Source organism: Lepidochelys kempii, chromosome 22, assembly GCF_965140265.1.
Source record: "Lepidochelys kempii isolate rLepKem1 chromosome 22, rLepKem1.hap2, whole genome shotgun sequence".
NCBI lineage: Eukaryota > Metazoa > Chordata > Testudines > Cheloniidae > Lepidochelys > Lepidochelys kempii.
In genome coordinates this window covers 4,614,522-4,637,890 of record NC_133277.1, presented here as the reverse complement: position 1 = coordinate 4,637,890, position 23,369 = coordinate 4,614,522, and the positions used below count along the sequence as shown (strand labels likewise).

General features: G+C 47.4%; 1 protein-coding gene across 3 annotated transcripts in view; it reads left to right on the top strand.

Annotated features, from left to right (window-relative positions):
- Nucleotides 1-23,369, top strand: part of KIRREL3 (kirre like nephrin family adhesion molecule 3) — a 727,360-nt gene that overhangs the window by 412,202 nt on the left and 291,789 nt on the right. The gene's annotated exons all lie outside the window — the stretch shown is intronic.

Below are 23,369 nucleotides of genomic sequence, written 5' to 3'. Positions count from 1 at the left end.
GTATAGGCAACTTGTGCTTTGGCTCGGGCATGGGCCTTAGCCTGTACCATTTTTTTATAGATTTTATAACTGCTATTATTTACATATATATAATATTGGGGCCCGGTGAGGGCATAAACTTTTTTTGGGGATGCTAAGAGATAGTCTAAAGCCAGCCTGTTTTGGAGGGAAAACGTTTTAAGCTGCTGTATTTTTTTATTTAATATTTTTATTGTTGATTTTAAATTATTAATTGAGTTTTTTAACTTTAAGGCCACTTTCTCAAGTACCATTTGCAGCCTTACAGTATAGCGGCCTATGCATGCCAGGGCTGGCCCGGTAAACAGTGGTGCTATTTTTAGTACAGAGCACCCTACCAGCTTTTTGGTTGTGAGGGGATTTTTTATATTGCTTTTTAATGCTTTAGTTAGTTGCTGCAGGGGTTTTTTTTGTGACTTAACACAGGTGTTATGGGCATTTTTAATTTTTTTTTTGGGCAGTGTGGCAGTTATGGAAAGATGAGGAACTTTATGAGCTATATAACAGCTACCTGTTCAGTTGGCTGGCAGCACCTTGTAAGCCTTTTGGCCACATACAAAATAGTGACCCTGTAGGGCCTAGTAAGGACTGTTTTTTAAGGGGATTTTTGGGATATTTAATGCTGCTTTTTTAAACAGTTTATATGCCCCTAGGGGGGCATTTTATTTTTTTTGATTGGGTACAAGTGGGGGCATTTTTAATTGTGCTGTTTAAATTATACTTGCTATAGGAACCACTACAAACCCACCATTGGCTTGCTACATTGGAGATATTAACTGGACGGCAAGTTACATTTTTAAACTTTTTTTTTGTGGTAAGATTATTTGTAAGTGTTTTTTTAAAAGGGGAGGAACCATTACACCCACACTGTTGGCCTTTTTTGTTGGTTTTTATTTAATATTTATTAGCCCACTGTGTAATAACACAGGAGCTTTTTTTTACAGGATGCCCATAGGGATTAGATTGGTTTTGGGTAAAACATAACACTTTTTTAGTGAGTACTGCAACTGAATACTTTTGGTTTTGATAGGTGGCTTGCTGTAAAGAGGTCTTGTTCCAGAACGGTGAGTTCGTTTTTTCCTGCTCTTTGGTGGTGGCTAATTCTGCTAGGGTTAAGGGCAGCATGTTAAGGGGCATTCCCGTTTTGGGGGACAGTGGAGTTGGAGCACATACCCAGTAATTAGTCTGGTTTGTTAAATTAGCAACATGGTGCGCAAGCAAAACAAAGGAGTTATGCTTTTGATATGCACAGTTTGGAAATACCAATACAAAAAATAATAATGTTACCCAATTAATTATTATTAGAGTTTTTTTAACCCAAGGTCTTTAATACCTGGGTGGGCCCATTTTAGCATTAAGGTGCTTGCTATTTGTGTTTTTTAAATAGTAGCTTTAGCCCGAGATTGTCACTAGATGAGGAGTCAGCAGGTTGGACGGTCCACTGTTCTGCTGACGAGGGGGCGGGTACTGCCTTCAGACAAGAGTGATGGATCCAGTTTTTGTGTCCCTCGATCTTTGCCGCTGTATGGGAAATCAGCAGGACGGTATAGGGTCCTTTCCACTTTTTCTGGAGAGGCTTGTCTTTCCAGGTGCGAACAAGCACAGAGTCACCGGGCTGTAAGGAGTGAACGGGAGAGTCCAAGGGGAGAGGCTGGGAATTCTTGGTATACCTGTGAAAAGACAAGAGAACAGCAGACAGGGAACACATATACTGTGACAAAAAAACATTACCCAACTTTTATTCCCCTGACAGAACCGGGGTGCCATTTATAGGCCATGCCCTTTCAAACATAATTTTAAAGGGACTGAGCCCTAATCTACCCTTTGGGAGAACGCGGATACGGAGTAGGACAAGGGGCAAAGCATCAGGCCATCGCAGTGAGGCTTCTTGGCACACTTTTGAGAGATGCCGTTTAAGGGTCTGATTGGTCCGCTCCACTACCCCACTGGCTTGCGGTCTCCAGGGCGTATGGAGTTTCCAGGGGATCTGTAAGGCATGTGAGATGCTTTGAATGATTTTTGACGTGAAGTGTATCCCATTGTTAGATTCCATTCACAGGGGGAGTCCAAAGCGAGGAATGATCTCCTTAACAAACTTGAGGGCCACTGTCCTGGCAGTGCAGTTACGGCATGGGAAGGCTTCTGGCCATTCGCTGAACCGATTTACTATAACAAGGAGATCTTTGAACCCTTGGGTCCGGGGAAACTTAGTAAAGTTTATTTGCCACACTTGTCCGGGGCCCGGAGTGGGTTCTAGGGCAGCTGGTGGCACAGGATGTCCCGGTTGGGGGTTATTTTTTTGGCAGACTAAGCAGTTTGCTTGTACCTGGGCAGTCAGGGGTCGGAGTCCGGAAGTGATAAAATATTTTTTTATTAGCTGGATAAGTGTTTTTTTGCCAGCATGAGTGGTTTGATGTAGTTTTTGCAGCACTGGCTGGATTAGGCCCTTTGGTAAGAGGACCTTTCCTTTTGGGGAATGGAGCCATCCCTTTTTTTTCCGGAGACCGAGTTTGTTAGTTAGCTGGGTTTTTTTTTTAGAGTACTGAGGGGTTGGAAGCTTCCCTACTGATGGGATAAGGGCATGCATATGGGCGTTTTTAGCCTGAGGGGATGGCAGGGTGGCAGCATGCTTAGCCTCTCTATCTGCCCGAGCGTTACCTCTGGCCACATTTTGATTTTTCCTTTGATGGGCTTTACAGTGTACCACCGCCACTTCCGAGGGGAGTTGTACAGCTTCTAGGAGCCGGAGGATTTGGGGCCCGTACTTGACTGGGGAGCTTTGGGCTGTCAGCATTCCCCTTTGCTTCCATAGGCCAGCATGAGCATGCAGCATACCAAAAGCATACTTTGAATTAGTAAAAATGTTGACCCGCTTTTTTTTTGACAGTTTAAGTGCACGGGTCAGGGCTATTAGTTTGGCAAGCTGGGCAGAGGTCCCAGCAGGCAAACCTTTAGCTTTTACAGTGTTATGGAGGGTCACAACAGCATAACCCGCCCTCCTTTGCCCATTTATTACAGTACTGCTACCATTAGTGTACCACTTATAATTTGCATTTGGGAGAGGTACATTTTTTAAATCCAGACGGCTGGAGTACTGGACATTTATGATTTTTAAACAGTCATGTTTTTGTTTCTCTGTTTCTGGCAAGAGAGTGGCTGGGTTAAGGGAGGGGGCAAGGCTGTAGGGTGGCTTTAGAGTTTTTTAACAGCTTAGCCTGATACTGAGCAATTCGAGCCTGGGTGAGCCAAAGCCCTTTTTTTGCATTCAATAAGGCTTGGACCATATGGGGAGTATAGATTTGCATAACCCCTTTTAATGTTAGCTTTTTTAAGCAATAGGGCAGTAGCTGTGACCGCCCGTAAACATGCTGGCCAACCCTTTGCAACCTGATTCGATTGCTTAGAAAAATAAGCCACAGGACGCTTCCATGCTTCTAACAGCTGTGTAAGCACTTCTAGGGCCACCCCCCTTTGTTTATGTACATACAACTGAAACGGCTTAGAGAAATCTGGCAGGCCCAGAGCCGGGGCTTTTATTAATTTTTTTTTTAGGATTTTAAATGCCCTGTCAGCCTCTGGGGTTCAATAGAAGGGGTCATGATTTACTTTTTTTACACAGTTGTACAGGGGTTTAGCCCATAGTTTAAACTCTGGGATTTATATTTTGCAAAAGTCTGCCATACCCAGAAATGCCCTGAGCCGCTTACGGTTACTTGGGGTAGGAATTTGATAGATAGCTTTTTTTTTTTTTTTGAAAGCTGACGCTCCCCTTGCCTTAGCTGTAACCTGATTTTTTTTTATCTTAGACAACAGGGTTTTTCGGAGGATATTACAGTTGTTTTAACTGGCTCTTAGTCATCGGATCCGCACCAAATACCTTCCAGTTTGCTAGAATGCACTCTAGGGGCGTACACCGTGCCCTAACCTCTGAGCTCTGTCCCTGTCCCATACCTACAGGGTAACTCTGGGCGTCCCCAGGTTCCAACAGAGCATATAATCCGGATTTTAAAAGGTTCCTACCTTATCCAAGGGACCGGTTCTTCACCGCCGTCCTGCAGCTGCTGCTCCCCCACGTCTAAGGGACCGGTTCTTCACCGTCGTCCTCAACAGCTTCTCCACTATATGAGTGCGTTGCACCGTTGGGCCCTCTGGGGTCGATCAAATCGCGTCTCCTCCGAGGCCCCCGATGAACTCACCGGTGCGCGCTGGGCGTCGGTTCTCGCCGCAATCCTCGACCTCCAGGAGGGGTCCGGGCAAGGCTAAATTGCAGCCTTGTCGCCCACCCAGGGACGCCAAAAGCTGTTGCCGGCACCCAGTGCCGAGAGGCTGAACAACAGCTGGGGTTGGTTCGTTACCCGGTGTGCTGCACCCAATAATTACAACGGGGTGGAGAAGCAGAAAAGTTTATTTGAAGCTTTAAAAAGGTACAGGGAGATTTGAATCTCAAATTCTGTACAACAGAGCAGGAAATTACACAGGCTTTTATACATTCTTTTTTTTAGCATACTTATTTAATAGCAAGCTGCTCCAAGTGTCCATATAGCCAGCCAATCCAGTTCCCAGCTAGTTCCCTGATTCTCTGTATCATTTGTTAAACTATACATAAAGCTGCTTTATTCAGCATTGTTTTTTCATATCTCCCCTGTTTGGCCTTGCTTAGTTTCAGGCAGTCTGACTCTGCAACATACTGTTGCAGATTCTCAGCATAACTGCTGTGTGTGCCTCCAGGCAGGGGGGCCAAGGACACTTGGGCCTAGCATGCAGAGCTGCTGCGAGTGCCTCCAGGCAGGAGGGGGGGGGGCCAAGGACACCGGGGCCTAGTGCGAGGGGGCTTCATCGACACTCGTGGTCTTCCATCCCCTCGAGTTACCTAGTGGCCATGCCCCAGTGTTCCCAACATGGCCGCTTTGCTTTTTATCTCCGAGCCGTGGCCATCTGGTTGGGGTCGCCCTTGGGGACCTCTGCCCACGCAGCACAATCACTGAGTTCCCCTGTGCCCCAGCTGTAATGCAGTCTCAGTGCCCCTGTTGGCTTCTTCCTTCCCACACCTATTTCCACATCCTTTTCCAGGCTCTCCACCCACCATCCCAGGCTACCAGCCCATCTCCTGGTCTTCATGTGAGTCCCTAAAAACCATGCCACCCGCTGTGCCCACAAGAACAGAGCCTAGAATGCATAACCACCCCCTACTAAATCTTCCCCATTGCTGGTTTCCCCCACTGCATCCTGCTACTCCAGTCCGGGCTTCCCACACCACTGCCAGTACAACCAGGGCCTGCAGCATTTTCTGCTCTTCCATTCCGGGGCTCCCTACTGACCCCTAATTTTCCCAGTGCCCCTCAGTTCTGCCCTGCAGCTCCCCTTGCTAGTCCAGTCGTAGGATCATCACACAGCTTTGCCAATGCCCCTCAATCCTATCCCATAGCACCCCCTGCAGCTGCTTCACTTCTTGGCCTCCACCTTGGCTGACGTTGGCTGACGTTGGCTGATCGCTCTTACCCAATTGTCTGGGGATTTGCCTGTCATTCAAATATGAGTTTGGGATGAGATTCCCCCAGACTCATTTTCACCTGCGTGGCATAAGCCAAGATTTCAATGTAGGTCCCATAGGCGAAAGGCTAGTGCATTAACGCAGAGGGTTGCCAACTCTGTAATATTTAAAAATTGAACACTCCAGCAGGAGTGCCAGAACCTCCCCAGCCCCGCCCCTTCCCCTGAGACCCCGCCCCTGCCCTGACCCTTCCCTGAGGCCCCGCCTCTTCCCCCAGTTCCCCACCCCGCATTCGCTCCTCTTCCTCCCTTCCCCCATCACTCACTGCTTTTCCTCCTCCCCCCCCCCCCCCCCCGCCGTCCGTCCAGCTTGGGAGGGACTCGCCTGCAGAGCCAGGGCTGGGAGCTGCAGCTACCTGACGCAGGTAGGAGGCGGCGCCAGCCAAGTAGGGGCTGGTGTGGGTGATAACCTGGCACCTCCCTGCCTCCCCCACCTTCAGTAACAGGACTTTGGGTGTCCAGTCAGTATATCTGACTGTCAGGTCCCCTTTTCAACCGGACTTTCTGGCTGAAAACTGGACACCTGACCACCCTATTAACACACCACAGGCCACCTGCAGCCAACCACCACACCATGCCACAGGGCCACTGAGGCTGCATGTGGACACATGGTTCGAGCAAAGACCTAACTATGCCATACCTTTCTGACCCCCTGATGCAAATGGCAACTCCAGAGCTGGAAATCACCAGAACTCAGAATTTGTGTCCTGCAGGAAATATTGGTATGTTCACATTTTTTGAAAAATTTAGAAAAAAACGTTGAAATATCAATTTTTGGTGGAACGAAAAGTTCTGAAAGATGTTAAAATGTTTTGTTTCCAGTCAGTTAAATTGCATTTGCCTGATGGGAGTTGCAGTTTGGGTGCCTGTGGACTACATTTCCCATGATGCACCAAACCAGATGCACCATGCAGCTTGGTCAGAAATTTTGATTTTGTGGAAACTGCATTTTCTGTCTAAATGAATTTTTGATAAAAATATTCCTGACCAGCTCTACCAAGAACTATATTTGCAGTAGTATCGAGGCCAGCTGAAAAGATACATTAGGAAAAAGTACAGAGAAGGGCAACGCAAATGATGAGGGGTACGGAACAGCTTCCGTCTAAGGAGAGATTAAAAACGCTGGGGCTGTTCAGCTTAGAGAAGAGTCTGAGGGGGGATATGACAGAGGTCTATAAAATCATGACCCGCCTGGAGAAACTGAATAGGAACGTGTTAGTTACCCCTTCCCATCACACAAGAACCAGGGGTCGCCCAATGAAATTAATGGGCAGCAATTTTAAAACAATCATAAAGAAGTACTTCTTCACAGAACGCACAGTCGGGGCAGTGAGTTATATGGGCCTGTGGTGCCCATGCTCCAGGAATATTCAGGGCCCGGGGGCCCGGTTCCACCAATGTTTGGGGTCGAGTCTGTCCCCCGCTTACCGTCCCCGCTTACCTCCCCCGCAGTGTCCCCTGGCCCCACCTGCCACCCCGTGGCGATTTAAAAGGGCCCAGAGGCCCCCAACCGCCACCACAACCAGCAGCACAGTGCGGCTAAGGTGGCTTCCTGCCCGCCCTTGCTCTGTTCCACTCCTGGAAGTGGCTGGCACATCCTTGCGTCCTGGGGGGTGTCTCTGCATGCTGCCCCTGCCCTGAGTGCCGACTCCGCAGCTCCCATTGGCTGGGAACTGTGGCCAGTGGGAGATGCAGGGGCGGTGCCTGTGAGCAGTGGCACGTGGAGAGCCTCCAGTCCCCCGCCTAGAAGCTACTGCCAGAGGACTGTGAAGGTCACTTTCGGGAGCACCCTAGGTAAGCGCCACTCTCCTCACCCTCTCCCACACCCCAACCCCCTGCCCCAGCCCAGAGCCTGCACCCCACATGCAAACTCCCTGCCAGAGCCCACCCCCCACACCCTCTCCTGTACTCCAACCCTCTGCCTCATCCCAGAGCCCGTACCCCTCCCGCACCCAAACTCCCTCCCAGAGCCTGGCCCCCACACCCCCTCTTGCAACCCCTGCCTCAGCCGAGAGCCTGCACCCAAACTCCCTCCCAGAGCCCCCTCCCCTCCCGCACCCAAACTCCCTTCCAGAGCCTTAGGCAGGTGTGTGGGGCAGGCAGAACTTGGACCTGTTCTGGGCACCACCAAAAATTATACAAACTTGCCTCCCCTGTGCACAGTCAACCTGTGGAACTCATTGCCAGGGGATGTTGTAAAGGCCAAAAGTATAACTGTGTTAAAAAATAATTAGATAAGTTCACAGAGGATAAGTCCATCAATGGCTATTAATCAAGACGGTCAGGTATGCAACCCCATGCTCTGGTTATCCCTGAATCTCTGACTGCCACATGCTAGGAGTTGATGAAGGGATGGATCACTCCATAATTGCCCTGTTCTGTTCATTCCCTCTGAAGCATCTGGCAACAGCCACTGTTGGAAGACAGGATCCTGGGCTAGATGGACCGTTGGTCTGACCCAGTCTGGCCGTTTTTATGTTCTTAATCTCCAAATAGGGCCATCACCTCCTGAACATACAATGGCCTCACAACGTGTTTGCGTCAGGTAGTGTATGTGTGTGTTTTCCGTCTCTCTCTCTTAAAAGGATTTAGGCTTGGTTTTGAAGAACCCATTACCCTGAAATTTCTTTTCGTGCAAAAAAAAATAATTGCTGGGCAAAGAAATGTTTGTCAAAGGTGCAAAGAATATTTGTACTTTTCCTGGAGCATTTAGGTCAATCAGACACAAACCTGGCGGTCTTTCCAATCAAGCTCTGGTGATTTGGAGTGCGTGACTGTGATAATGAAGCAGAGAAGGTTGGAGCCACCCAGCTTGCTATTTTGAGGATACCAGTGCTTTAGGCTGTCTGTCTGAAACGGAGCCATTGAAAGTAATGGCCTGGACAATCTCACTCCATTACTTTTAATGGCACTGAGACTGTGTGTGCTCAGTAGAAGCACACTGACACCGAGAGAAGCAGGGGAGCTATTGTCACATATCATTCACATTACAGCCAACACTGGGAAAATGGCCCCCTGGCAATGGAAGCCAAAGTACCTGCAATAAGTTACACGGGCTGGCAGCAGATGTGAGGAGCGGCTGCAAGTAAAAGGTACATAAAGGCACCAGCTTCAAGCCGGGAGTTTAACTTAGTCAAGGCCCGTAACGTGCTGAGACAGTGTAGTCTATAAAAGAGACATCCACTGCTCCCCACTCCCGCTGTGTGTTGCATGCCTCGGTCTGCACTGCAGCCGTCAAGGAGAGTGATGATCAACGCTTCAGCCTCTGAGCTCCCAGCCCTTGTGCTGATTTTGAGTTTCCCAGGTTGCTTTTATACCTGTCTCCCCCACTCTGATTGCTGCAGTGCTGTGTGATAGACTGATGCTGTGGTATTAGCCTCCTTTCAGCCCAAAATGTTTGGCGAACATCATGCCAGATCCTTAGCTGGTGTAAATCCACATAGCTCCAATGGGATCTGGCTCTTTGTGTCTACGGGAATCTCTTTGCCCTGCTACTGAAATGCAGCCACCTCTGGGGTGCGATGTGGCTGCTACTTATCAGCATTGCTGCACTGCTGCTTAGGAGAGGAAGTGAAGAGGAGTCCTGTCTCCAGCTGAAATTGCAGGGACACTGCAGGAAGGCTTGATGTAATTAACCCAACAGAAGTTTACTTAAGACAATGAAACTAACACCCCAGTCTTTGTGAAAAGCACCATGGGCTGACAGCCAGCTCAAGACCCCAGTTTCGTGTCTCAACCAGTGGACAGCATTTGGGCTCCCCTCTGGGACTGGTAGCCCAGAGAGACTTCCTAGTTCCACACCTCTCCCTGCAGCACTTGAATTTTCCTTGGAGGTCTCCTCGCCAAGTCTGGACTCAGCCACCCACTGCTTAGCATGTGAGTGCTGACACCCTCAGCCTAAGGCAGCATGAACCTGTGAAATCACAGCATTCTCAAATGGAGTGTGAGATGCCCCCTGTCCAGCTGCCCTGCCCCACTTCCCCAGCCAGCGGGAAGAGTTTCTCTGCTAGGTTACTTTGCGAAACGGAACCTCTGTACCACTAGCAGTTTGTCCATTGCTCACCTCCACTCCCCAGCCAGACGTACTGTTAGTGAACAGCAGGAGGCTGACGTATAGGATCTGACTAATGAGACAGGCTTTTGAGGCCAAAGGTGGTCAGAGTCATTAAGAACATTGTAGAGAGGGAGAAAATGAGGCACAGCAACTTGTCCAAAATTATGCAGCAAGCCAAGTGAGGCCTAGAACAGAGGTCTAAGCCTCAGTGTTGTACCCTACCTCCCAGTGGAGAACCCTACAGCTAAGCTTTGATCTGGCACTATGATATTGACTTTGATGGGTGCAGAAGCAGGCCTGCTATTCGACCATAGCAGAGTGGACAATGCATAGTTGGGATAACATTGTGCTTGGTCATGTCCTAGCTAGGGTGGGCCAAACAAGTTTTGAAAGAATGTGAACTAACCCAAACCTCTGTCCATCCCTTGCACTGAACCCTAAACCCTTCTGATGTCTGGATAAGATTTTATGCTTGTGGGGTCTGAAAGCACGAGTGTCAAAGAGGCAAATACTAAAAGGTTTTTAGGCACCGAACTTCAACTGAAAGCAGTGGGAGTTAGGCACCTAAATACTGTTGAGAATCTGGGCCGAAGCTCCTGCAGAATGGCTGCTCTTGGGAAATTTTAGGTCCACCTGGAAGCTGACAACCCAGGGCTCCCAGGGGAAATGCTGGAATATTTATGGGCCCAATTTTGCAGAGAATTTTACTTAAGCACACTGGACCTGATTCCCAGAGCAGCTCCCATCAACTTCATCTGGCATTGTGGATGCTCAGTACCTTTGCAAACCAAGCATGGGGTCTTCTGAGTGCTTATCTGAACTGAAGCAGAAAGTCTAGCACCAACTGTGAGTCTCTCTTCCTGTACTGTAGCAGAATAACTATGGCCTGATCACCATAATGATAGTGTCATTTCCTTTGGCCAGATGGGGTCTTCCACTGTTTGGTGTTTGGGGAACCCATGCTATGCATCTTAACAATCAGCATCCAGCAGTGTGGAACTTAAATGTTCACCGACCATTCACTTTCTTTTTCTATCACTGCCCAACGTCGGAATGACCCTCCCTGCTGGCACGCTGTAATGCTTCAGTACCCCAATCAAAGCAGCATGTCTGCAGGAAAGGGATGGAGCTGGAATGAGCAGAAAATCCCTTCATTCGTGCAGCTTTCGTCCCTTACATGTAATCAGTGCCTTATTCATTCCCAGTGGGTGGGGCTGTGCTTTCCAGCTGCCCTTTCCAATTTATTTCTACAGTTTGAGTGAATTTTAGTGGAAGCCAAAGAAAAGGAACGTGGATTGCATCCTCCTCCCTATCCCCAGATCTGTGCCCTCAACACCGCTGAGCCACTCTGCCAATCCTGACCTGTAGCAGCCATGCTTCTCAAAAGCAGTGCCCCACCAACACAGCTCTGGGTGCACCTCTGTTCTTGAGCACCGCCTGCTCTTCAGTCCGATGTCCCACAACACAGTTCGGCAGATGCACTTAGATCCCGATCCACCCCACCCACTGCTACGCCAGTCAATGGTCTCTCCCGATCAAAGATATCCACTCTTGCTAAACTGTGCCATGACTCTGTGATACTTTCAAGGGGTCATGGGTAACTTCATTTACACCATCAGACCATCACCCCAGCTGTCCTTTCATCAGGACATCCGACAACCAAAGTCCTATCTGAAAACCTCCAGACTCCAAATCTCATGAAATCTGAGAGAAAAACAAGAGATATTCCAGTGCCTTCCTCTGATTTTTCATAGCACACGCAATCTCTGTGTGTCTCTTTTATCTCTCTGAGAGAAACCCGACTTAGGGAGTTTTGTGAAATTGCTGAGAGTTGGGAAGGGGGAAAAAGATCTTAGAAAAAAACAAAATAGAAGATGAAGATTGAAAAAAAAGACCTCGGATGAACAAGAATTGCAGACATGCTGTGAGGTAACCGGCAAATACAATTTAATTATAAGATATAGAGTAGTAATGTCATTTGCGAGGCTGGAGCATGATTTCTCTGTAATAGAAGGACCACAGGGTTCCCTGCCTCAGACTGCTGTGCCGTGTCATCTTCAAATGATAGACTGAATGCATTTTGATGCTTACTCTGTTTTGGGATGGGCTTAAAGGGCCCGTGACAATTGGGTTTGAAGGACTCAGGACACCTGAGTTTGAAGGCTCCAGAACAGCTGGGCTTGAAGAGACCAGTAACCAGGGCAGTTCTCCAAGCCAGTCAAGCAAAGGGCATATTTCATGGTCCTTTCCCAGGTTTTCAGTAAGGGATCTGGGACTCTGGAGCTGGACTCTTCCCACTTTGGTCTGAATCTGCTGACTTTCAGGCATGCTGCAAAGTCTCTCTGTCACCCAGGCTTTTCCTAGCAGGGAGGTAGTGGCCTGGGTGGGCAGAGTTTTAGGCTAGTGCTCTGGGAGGAGCGTAATGGGAACATATTTCCTATCTTTGTACAGGTGCCTAGAGCTGCATTTGGGCACATTTTCATATCCACTGAAATAAATAAATAAATGACTCTGCAATCCCTGGATACTAGACTGTCTCACTGGGGGTCTAGATAATACAGTGTTGTTTGCATAACTGATGGCACAAATTCAGTGAGAATACAATATTCAGGGCATCTGAAACTGACACTGGTGACTTTGGAGGAAATGGGAACCCCATGCCACTGCCTGATTTTACACCTGGATTCAAACGAAATCTTTTTTTGTTTCCAAAATAGTTTTCCTTCCTTTCTGATTTTTGCACTGGGTTTTCCTGAGCCAGTTTTCATATGTTCCACAAAAGAAAAGAGAGGAAGGTTGGCTTTAAATTTCTTCCTTCCATCCCTAGGAGTAAAAGGGACCTATTCAAACACTATCAGAGCAGGCCCCTGGAAATTCCTCCCTAGAGTTGGGAGCCCGTGCTGCTGCCGTTGTGGCCATTAAAGAGCCAGCACACTTTTCACAAGAATAGGAAGGTTACCCTTGACATCCTGGCCAATCCCCAGTTTGGGCCATTCCATTTTATCCCCCGTAACTTTCCCCCTGCAGTCCCAATTGGATACAGGTTTGCTTTTTCATGTTGCATCATCCTAAGCTGCGGCAGAGAGTTGCTGCCTGTTGTTAAACAGCTGCTGTGTTCCGTGCCAGAGGTGGCTGCATTTCAAGTGGCAGGTGAGGTTTTCCCAGTGCACAGAACCTGATCATAGGGATTTGTCCTTTGACTGCGATAGGAACATTGTTTACAAAGTGCTCTGCGGATCCTTCAGGTTGGAGGGCACTAGAGAAATGCATACTGCTGTTCTAATAGGTTCAGTGTGTTTGACACACACCCTGTTTTGTAGCCCTCTCCAGTAGGATGACACCAGTTTCCTGGGCACACACCCACCCACCCCTTTCTTTGGTGGAAGTTCTTGGTCCTCCATATCAGAAGCTGAGGCAGGGAGGGGAGCAGCTAGGGAGACATCAGTGGGGCTGCAGCCCTTGTCAGGCTACTCCCCAAGCAACCAGGAGTTCGGGACTGAGCTGCCAAGCAGATGAGGAGGCAGGAGATAGACAGCTCGGGGCATGTGAGACTCTGGACGCGCAAGAGGAATGCCTGTGGGAGGCAGAGCAGATGGACGGAGCAAAGAGATGCTGAGTGAGCTGCCTGCGCAGCCTGTCCTGTCCTTGTTCTTTCTGCCTTGGAGGAGTCAAAAAGGTTCTTGCGGTGGACACAGCCCTGTTGGCTGGCAAAGCACCGCCACTGAAGTGTGAATGAAACAGAGGTGACTATCCACTGGCCTCCCCCGGCTGACCCTGTCTGACCTGACACAGGCTCCTCTTTAAAGAGACAGTGAACCCTCAGCAACCTGCGTCCACTCCAGCAGGGTGTGGATGGCACCTAGAGGGAGGGGGACTGAAAGGTGTCTGAGGTGGTCCTTGCAAAGTGCCAGGGAGGGGCAGGTGGGGTGGAAGGAAAGGTCTCATATTGCCTTGAATTTCTCTTAATCAAGGACTGGAAGAGTCAAGAGGCCACTGAAGAAGGAAAGGGGCCACCGGTCCATCTAACCACAGTGGCCAATGCTTAACGCTTCAGCATTTTATCCTGGGCTTGGGAATCAGAGGCCTTCTCCTGTCCTCCAGGCAGTGAGACAATGCCTTGAAGCATGAGGCTTGATTTGGGGGCTGACTGTAGAAACAGATGCAACAAATCCACAGGAAAGTCTTTAAACGCAGGCCAAATCATCTGTTCGTGTAGTTTTATAGAAGTCAATGGAACTACCCACACTTGGCTCTTGATGAAGATCTGGGCCTGCATTTGAAGCAGGAAGACCATGAGGAACTTTAGAGGGCCCTAGCTAAGCTATATGAATGGACAACACAATCATAGAATCATAGAATACCAGGGTTGGAAGGGACCTCAGGAGGTTGTCTAGTCCGCAACTAAATCATCCCAGCCAGGGCTTTGTCAAGCCTCACCTTAAAAACCTCAAAGGAAGGAGATTCCACCACCTCCCTAGGTAACGCATGCCAGGGCTTCACCACCCTCCTTGTGAAAAAGATTTTCCTAATATCCAACCTAAACCTCCCCCACTGCAACTTGAGACCATTACTCCTTGTTCTGTCATCTGCTACCACTGAGAACAGTCTAGAGCCATCCTCTTTGGAACCCCCTTTCAGGTAGTTGAAAGCAGCTAGCAAATCCCCCCTCATTCTTCTCTTCTGCAGACTAAACAATCCCAGTTCCCTCAGCCTCTCCTCATAAGTCATGTGTTCCAGTCCCCTAATCATTTTTGTTGCCCTCTGCTGGATGCTTTCCAATTTTTCCACATCCTTCTTGTAGTGTGGGGCCCAAAACTGGACACAGTGCTCCAGATGAGGCCTCACCAATGTCAAATAGAGAGGAACGATCACATCCCTCTATGTCCTGGCAATGCCCCTACTTATACATCCCAAAATGCCATTGGCCTTCTTGGCAACAAGAGCACACTGTTGACTCATATCCAGCTTCTCATCCACTGTAATCCCCCTGTCCTTTTCTGCAGAACTGCCGCTTAGCCAGTCAGTCCCCAGCCTGTAGCAGTGCATGGGAGTCTTCCATCCTAAGTGCAGGACTCTGCACTTGTCCTTGTTGAACCTCATCAGATTTCTTTTGGCCCAATCCTCCAATTTGTCTAGGTCAGTCTGGACCCTATCCCTACTGTCTAGCTTATTACCTCTCTCTCCAGCTTAGTGTCATGTGCGAACTTGCTGAGGGTGCAATTCATCCCCATCATCCAGATCATTAATGAAGATGTTGAACAAAACCGGCCCCAGGACCGACCCTTGGGGCACTCTGCTTGATAACCGGCTGCCAACTAGACATGGAGCCATTGATCACTACCCATTGAGCCTGACAATCTAGCCAGTTTTCTATCCGCCTTACAGTCCATTCATCCATCCCATACTTCTTTAAGTTGCTGGCAAGAATACTGTGGGAGACCGTACCAGAAGCTTTGCTAAAGTCAAAGAATAACATGTCCACTGCTTTCCCCTCATCCACAGAGCCAGTTATCTGGTGATAGAAGGCAATTAGATTAGTCAGGCATGACTTGCCCTTGGTGAATCCATGCTGACTGTTCCCGATCACTTTCCTCTCCTCTAAGTGCTTCAGAATTGATTCCTTGAGGACTTGCTCCATGATTTTTTCCAGGGACTGAGGTGAGGCTGACTGGCCTGTAGTTCCCCAGATCCTCTTTCTTCCCTTTTTTAAAGATGGGCACTACATTAGCCTTTTTCCAGTCATACGGGACCTCCCCTGATCGCCAGTGCAGTAGTCTGGGAGCTGACCTCGTTCGTGAAGACAGAGGCAAAAAAAGCATTGAGTACATTAGCTTTTTCCACATCCTCTGTCACTAGGTTGCCTCCCTCATTCAGTAAGGGGCCCACACTTTCCTTGACTTTCTTCTTGTTGCTAACATACCTGAAGAAAGGTATGTTCTCTTAACATCTCTTGCTAGCTGCAACTCCAAGTGTGATTTGGCCTTCCTGATTTCACTCCTGCATGCCTGAGCAATATTTTTGTACTCCTCCCTGGTCATTTGTCCAATCTTCCACTGGCAGATGAGATTCAGCATTGAAAAATGCTGTGAAAATAATGCCGTTCAAGAGGAATAATTTGGACTATTCCTCCACATTGCTAGGTTGTAACTAAATTTTAACCACTCAGGAAAAAGACGGAAGCATCACTGGGCACAATTCAGTGAAAAACTCCACTCAGTGTAGTCCAAAAGCAAGCAAACAAAAATGTTAGGATGAATAAATAGGATAGAAAATAATACCACTGTGATATCATGCCATTATGGAAATCAGTGGCATGCCATCAACTTGAGTGCTGATTTTCAGTTCTAAGAAAGCATCTGGGAAAAGATACAGCAGAAATAGAAGGGGTCCAGGGAGAGGTGATGAAAATGATTCGAGAAGTGGAGAGACTGCTGCATGCAGAGAGATTGCAGAAGGGTGGGGAGAGGTCCTCTCTTCCCTTTACACTGGGTAGAAGGGCCTGAATGGCACTAAGGAGCCCTAAAAGCACCAGTTCTGGCCAGGCAGGATTCTCCCAGTGCAGGCATTGCCGAGAGACAGCCATAAGGCTGTCCTTTGAGGACTTTCTCATACGCCAGAGGTGGGAGGGGCAAGTCTGAGGCAGAGCCACAGTCTGCAGAGCCCAGGGAGGCTGCCATGGTTTAGACAGACCCCCCCAAGGCCATCAAAGCGTGAGTCTACACCTCAAATTAAGGTGTAGCTTGGGTGGACAGGCTCACATGAGCTTAATTGAGGTAGCATGGCTAAAATAGCAGTGAAGATGCAGCAGCACGGATCCCGGCATGGGCCAGAAACGAGAGCACATACAAAAGTCCCCCATGGACTTGTACGGGAATGGCTATTACCCACACTAGCTAAATTAAAGCTAGCAGGGATAGCAGGGGCAGCTTCGATCCCTGGCTCTGACTCTGGCTTGACCCCTGGCTCTGATACCTCGCAGTTGACTCTGATGCTGACCCTCGGCTTCGTTCCCTGACCTGGGCGCCTGCTCTGCCCACTAGACCTGACACCTGGTCTGTTAGGCCAGACTGCCTACATCCCGGTCCATAACAGCAGCCACTGAGGAAGGTGGAGTGAAAGGCCCCAGATATCAGGGGTGTAAGGACTACTGAGTCCAGAGTCGGGGCTGAAGATCAGGTGTAAGGGCAATGGACTACTGTTTTGTGGGACTCGTTGCCCCGGGACAGAATGTGGCCTGGCTGGAGGGCTGAGTCACGAGAAGACATTGACCATCACAGAGCCGGAGCGGTTGTCAGCAGGGAGCGCCAGAGGAGTAGCGTCTGCCACACCCAGCCATGAGGGGGCATGCCGGTCAGTGAGTCATTCTTCTACAGGCCTCTTCAGCCCCGAAGCGGCCCAGGATTGGCACAAAGGGTACACCTTAAAGAAATCTATCCATGGACTGGTCCCAAAGTTTCCATCCTTTATTGTCAATAGTATTGGGACTGGACCAGCCTGGGGATGCAGGGAATTGCACAGGCACTGAAATCTGAGATGGGACCAAATAGAAATGCCAGGTCCACACACTCCTGAAGATAAGGGAAGTTTGGATCTTGATCCAGGCCGCTCTGATGTGTCCCTTCCTTAGAAATGCCCCTTCAGAATATGAAGTTCAGCTGTGCCACTCAAGGGTGAAACTCACCCCTGTGCAGAAGGCTACTCCAAGGACTTTGCTTTAGTATGACTTTTAATGGGCACATAGGCCTCTGCCCAGGGGTAGATTTCTCCCCTGAAGATCCGCTGTGTACATCAACGCTTATGAACATGAACAGGACTTCCACATCCATGGACAGCTGAAGAATAATCCCTCCCCCCAGCAGCACTTTAGGACAGGGCAATCAGCCGGCAAGAACCTTTGCACTGCCTGTTTATCTCCAGCTATGGATTCTTTAAAGTCAGATTGTGGTCCCATAGGGACACACTCAACTAATTCTCTGCTTTTAAGATTTTATTTGTGCAATAAATGGATGACAAGGTGGTTTGCAAGTGGATAATACAATAAATACATTTATAAATGCAACCTTTCTGCAGTGCACTATAAAGTAAAATACAGTATCGCTAAAGCATTTTACGCTTGTCGCCGCCTCATTCTCATTTCAAATTGTAATGTGCCCATTTTCTCATGTGGGAGGCTTTCTTTTTTTAATATGTTTTTATAAATTAAAGGAGGAGCAGATTTAATAATAATAACAAAAGTAGCTTCTTTTCATCTCCAAAGATCTCCAGTCACTTTGCAGACTTAGCAAAGCAACATACAAATAATACATGGAAGGATCCATTCACCTGCTGTTCAAATGGAGCCGCTGTTTAAGAGCTACACGGCAACTTTGCCAAGTGTTAAGGGCAGGACATGAAGAATTCTGTGGCGGGTTCACAGAAAGTACACGGAGGACGTGGTGAGGAAGAATGTAATTAACTACTTTGGAATTCGGCCAGGTCCGCCGGGCGGGCTAATGCCTCAGAAAAAAGTGCAGTGGGATATTTATTTAACTCCATACGAGCTAAAAGCAAAGTTCAGTGAAATTGAAATGCAGCCCATTTAATACTGATAGAAGGAAATAAATAATAAGGATTAATAAAGAATTAAATGAGGGCAATATAATTAATGCCAATGAACATGGTTTTATGGAAAATAAATCCTGCCAGCCTAGCTTCATATATTCTTTATGAGATTACAAGTTTGGTTAATAAAAGTAATAGTGTTGTTGTACTATACTTAGACTTCTGCAAGGTGTTTGACTTGGCACCACATGCCTTTTTGATTAAAAAATGAGAATGATACAAATTCAATGTGGCACATATTACATGTATTAAAGACTGGCTAACTGACAGTCTCAATGTAATTGTAAATGGGGAATTATCATTGAGTGGATGTATTTCTAGTGGCATCCTGCAGGGATGATTTCTTGGCCCTATGCTATTTAACATCTTTATCAATTACCTGGAAAAAAAACACAAAATAATTAACCGCAGTCAACGTTGTGCCCCCAGAAGAAAGGAAGAACATGATCCAGTGACTCATCACCACCACTTCCTCTAAGACCTTCATGTCCTTTGGCATTCTCCCAAACAAGTACTGACTGGGTCTAACCCTGCTTTGCCTCTGAGATCACAAAGCAAGATTGTATGGAGGCCTACTCTGGTCTTGTGATTGGACCCAGCCATCATATTACAGTGTCACAGGTGCTGGCCACTAGGACCTCACTACCCTAGAGATCGCTGTCCCGCTCTCCCAATGAATGGAAGATGAAGCCCTTGAATGAAACTCATGCATACAACACGGTAATGTAAAACCATTGGCAGAGAATAAATTACCATCTCTGCAGAGCGAAAACGTGAGAAAATGAAAACGTGATACTTATTTTAATACCATGTATTTTAAAATTTAATTTAAGAGACCAGCTGTTTCAGCTTCTCTTATAAGACCTTAATTGGTATATAATAGCATAGTTAATTAAATACAAATCAATAGTTTAAAACAACTAATTGATATTTAATATGTATGGGAAAAAATAACTTAGTTGTAATATAATTAACTCAGTATTAAATAAGCAATGGAATTGCAATTATGCCTTTACACTGATTATAAAGTTTATTGTTCTTTAATAAACTTGCAATTAGTCAGGATGAGCTGGAAAAATTATTAAACAGGTATTATTGGGCTATTAAACATTAATTATCATTCCTGGTGGGATACAGCTACACAATAGTACATAGGATGATCGTGCTAATAACCCTTTACTACTCCTTTGCTCCAGCCTTTAGTATGCTAGTTGATCAGAAACCTTGCTCCCTGCATGATTTATGGGTATTGTAATTGCCTTGAAAGGAGGTAATTAAATTGCAAATGAAAGTGAGAAAAAAATCTGATGAGGAAAAGCAGGAGGCTTCTGTAATTTGGCACAGCAAAGCGACAGCTCCTCTTCTAAATCACATGTGTCATCTCCTGCCTCTCACGTTATTCCCTGTAGATTCCAACTTCAGTCAACACCATATATTTTTACCACCTGAATTCCCCTTCTGGTTTTCAGTTAGTAACTTATTCTTCATTTCCTAACCCTAAAGCTGCTGCGTGGCAATGTTGGGGCCATTACAAAGATGGCCATCCCCACCCCAGAGGCAGCTGCATTTTGGTGCTCGTTCAAATGATCTTCGTTATTGCATAAGTGAGGAGTGAGTGTTAGAGTTGTGGTCGCATTCTAATTTCCACTCTAGCAACCCCCTCCGTGCCAGTCTTTGATCTGACCTTTTCTGTTCTTTGTCTCCATTTTTATAAGAAGGTCTGTGATGAATCGGTGTAGTTGCTTTTGAGTTAATCAAAATGTGGAAAAAATCGACACGCCTCAAGATATATTCCAAATGAACTATTTTGTTTCACCCAACACAAATGACCGAGGTGGGAAATGTCAGACGAGACTTCTTTTATAGTTCTCACAGAGGGAGAGAAATTAAGCCACATGGGAAGAAAATGTGGATTGTTGGATAGTTTCAAAGTTAGGGGATATGGACACAGGTGCGTTACAACCTTTTTCCAGTGGGATTGTTGCAGTGCCCTGATGCCAGAGGATTTCAGATGTTGGATGTGTGCTTAACTGTCTTAGCCGTCCTTTGCCATTAGCCACTAGAAGGGAGTCTATGCTGCATTGTAAACTGGCTGTGGACACAATGCTTCCAAGCCTGAACTTGAGCACCTACTGCAGTTGCCGGACTCAGGTCTCACAGCCATGCTAGTGCTCCCATACTGCACTACACAGACCTTCTAACTCCGGTTTGGGGCTTGACCTGCGTCCACACTGCAAAATGACACGGCTTGGACCCGAGTCACAGTGGGACTCGGCGCTGACCCCCCCCCCCCCAGCAAGGTGCCAGGATCCAGGTCCTGAATGCTTGCTGACCTGAGTCAGACAGATCTGTGTGTGGACAGAAGTGGGGCTTGGGCTCAAACCTGAGTCAGAGCCCGGGCTTAGTGTGCAGTGTAGACATACCCTGAAGGGTATGAAGTGGCAAGCAATCTTTAGGCAACTGAGAGCTTAGAGGTCGCACAGAGCCACCTCAAAGCACTTTATCTTTAAAGGTGCTCTTAAGTATTTAAAGGTGCCGTTAGCTATAAAAACTTTATCGAGGTCTCACAAATTTGCAGCATAAATTATTAGAATGCTGTGCTCCTTTCATTTTAGGATCTCAAATGGCTTAATAAGCATTCATTATCATAGCCCCACTATGGGGCAAGCTGGAGATGGAGCCCAGACTGGAACAAATTGATCCAAACTCTGGACAAGTTCTGGTCCAGACCTAAACCTCACAGGTTGGAAGCATCCACCTTTCTGACCTCTTTTGAAGTTCACCTTTTGCTAGTGAAAACACATTCAACAACAGCAAATGTGTGTGTGTGGGAGGTGTTTGCAGAAAAGAAATATGCAATTGCACTTCAGACTCAGTAACAGAAAAACACTGATTTGTTTGACTCCACAGTGGAACTGACTGCTTTTGTGATTAACCTAATTCTGTTACTTTAATTACACTTTGATAGCATGATGTTCATTGCAGGCTCGATAGGTATCAATAGTATTTTGCTTTCCTATCAATAAAGGCTTAAATGCATCTTGCTTACTTCTATGGGTTTTATATATTTAAACAGTATTAGAGCTTTTAGATAATTCCATCAGATAAATAGCTCTGTCTTATTTTGGGGGAGAGAGAGAGAAAGAGTGTGTGTGTGTGTGTTTTCAGCTAGGTGCTACTTTTTCTAGTTGGCACCTTGTATTTGGAAAGGAGCGCTGAGCGATTGAGTTAACAGCTCCTGGGGCTATCCTCCATTTGAAGTCACCAGGCACTAGGGGTGACCAATAGAAGTTAGCAGAAGGCATCTATTATTCCACTAATAACCACCCCATCTATTTTTTATTTAACTGGAATAGCCCAAATGTTTATATTTGCTGAATACGAAGATAGCAATGACCAGCATGGCCTTGGTCTTGTGGTTTGAGCCTGGGACTGGGAGACAGGAGTCCCAGTGTCTAAGCCTCACTGTGCTGCTGATTTACTGTGGAGCCGATCCTGCTCTCAACTGCCAGGAAAGACCCCAATTCAGGAAACCATCCAAGAGTGTGCCGAACTCTAAGCATTGATTTCAATGGGATTATTTACATGCTTAAAGATGGGCAGTTGGTTAAGTACCTTCCTGAAGTGGGGCCGAAGGTAGCGAGAAGTGAAGATTCTCAGCCTCAGGATGAGGTTCTATGTGACATTGGACAAATTGCTTCTGGGCCTGATCCAAAGTCCATTGACGTCAATGGGCGTCTTTCTATTGGTTTCATTGTGCTCTGGTCCAGAGCCTCAACGTATTTAGATGGCAAACTCCCTATCAAATCACTTGCAATTAGGCATCTCAATATCTCTGAGAATCCGTGACTTGGTTTCCCCCTTATCATCTGAGGACACTAATACCTGCCTGCCCAGGGCACTGTGAAGGCCAATCAGTTAGTGCCTGGGAAGGCCTTTGGATACTTGGGTGGTTGGTGCTGCATAAGTGCTCTCTATCACTATGTACCACACGTAAATGAGAAAGGCAATCCCACTGTGCCCCTCATGGGCTGACTCTGTGATCCTTACCCAGGTTGCACAAGTCCAATAGGTTTATGTACAGAAGTGCAAGAGCAAAGGTTGACTGTAAAAGGGAGATAATATCGCTTCCCAACCTCAGGGGGGCGATGTGAGCATAGTGCATTAAAGATTGTGAGGTGCTCCAATACTACAGAAGAGGGGGTCTCGTGAGTACCGTAGATGGATTGCTGTGTATAGTGCTCTCTGCTGTAAAGCTCCCAGCACTTTAAGCCATTGCGCTTTGCTGTCTTCCCCTTTCTCATACCTACACTGCTTTGTGACATCAGAAGTGCTCTTCTGGTGACAAATGGGAGCTGTATTAAGGGACCACAGAGGCACTAAGTAAACATCAAAGGGGCTTTGATCTGCATGGTTCTGTAGAATGGGGGAGGCCCCCAAAGGCAAGCTGCGGCTGGGACATGGTATCTTAATTTTCTCTACCGTGGTACAGGAGAATTTCTTTGAAGAACGAGGGCTTTTTGTTGTGTGGCGAGATAGACACGTGGGGAGAAATGCACACACACACACACAACGCACTTCTGGAAAATCCATGCTGAGAACTGCTTCTCTGCTTTTTACTGATAGTCAGTCACCCCCTGTAAGAAATTGAGGGATCAAAGCAACAGGCTGCCTGGGGCCTTGGCATTGTGCCACTGTGAGGGCCAGCTGTTTGTTTTGAAAGGGCAAGAAGCCTCAAGTCAGGTTTATCTCTCCTTCACGACCCTACATTACATTTTATCACACAGTCTGCGGAGCGAAAGGGATTAAGAAGCCGAGTCCTTGTCACTGCTGCACGTTATGGAAGGGCAGAGACACACAGTACATTGCACCCAGCATAGAAGCGGCAGGAGAGGCAAGCACCTGAGAGATGGGATGTGGAGGGAATGGCTTTCCCATTGGGGATGGGACGCTCAGACCCTTCTCTGGAGAAACTGTTCAATCTACTTTCCCTGGCCACTCCCTTCTTGCAGAGGAGACCTCCGCCTTGACAACCCCTTTGCATTGCACTGACGGCGGGGTCGGCAGGCGACACCCCCTTTACCCTATCCCACCCACCGTGGGCACCTTTGGCTCTCTCCTGGCTGGCCTGCCAACTAATGTGGTT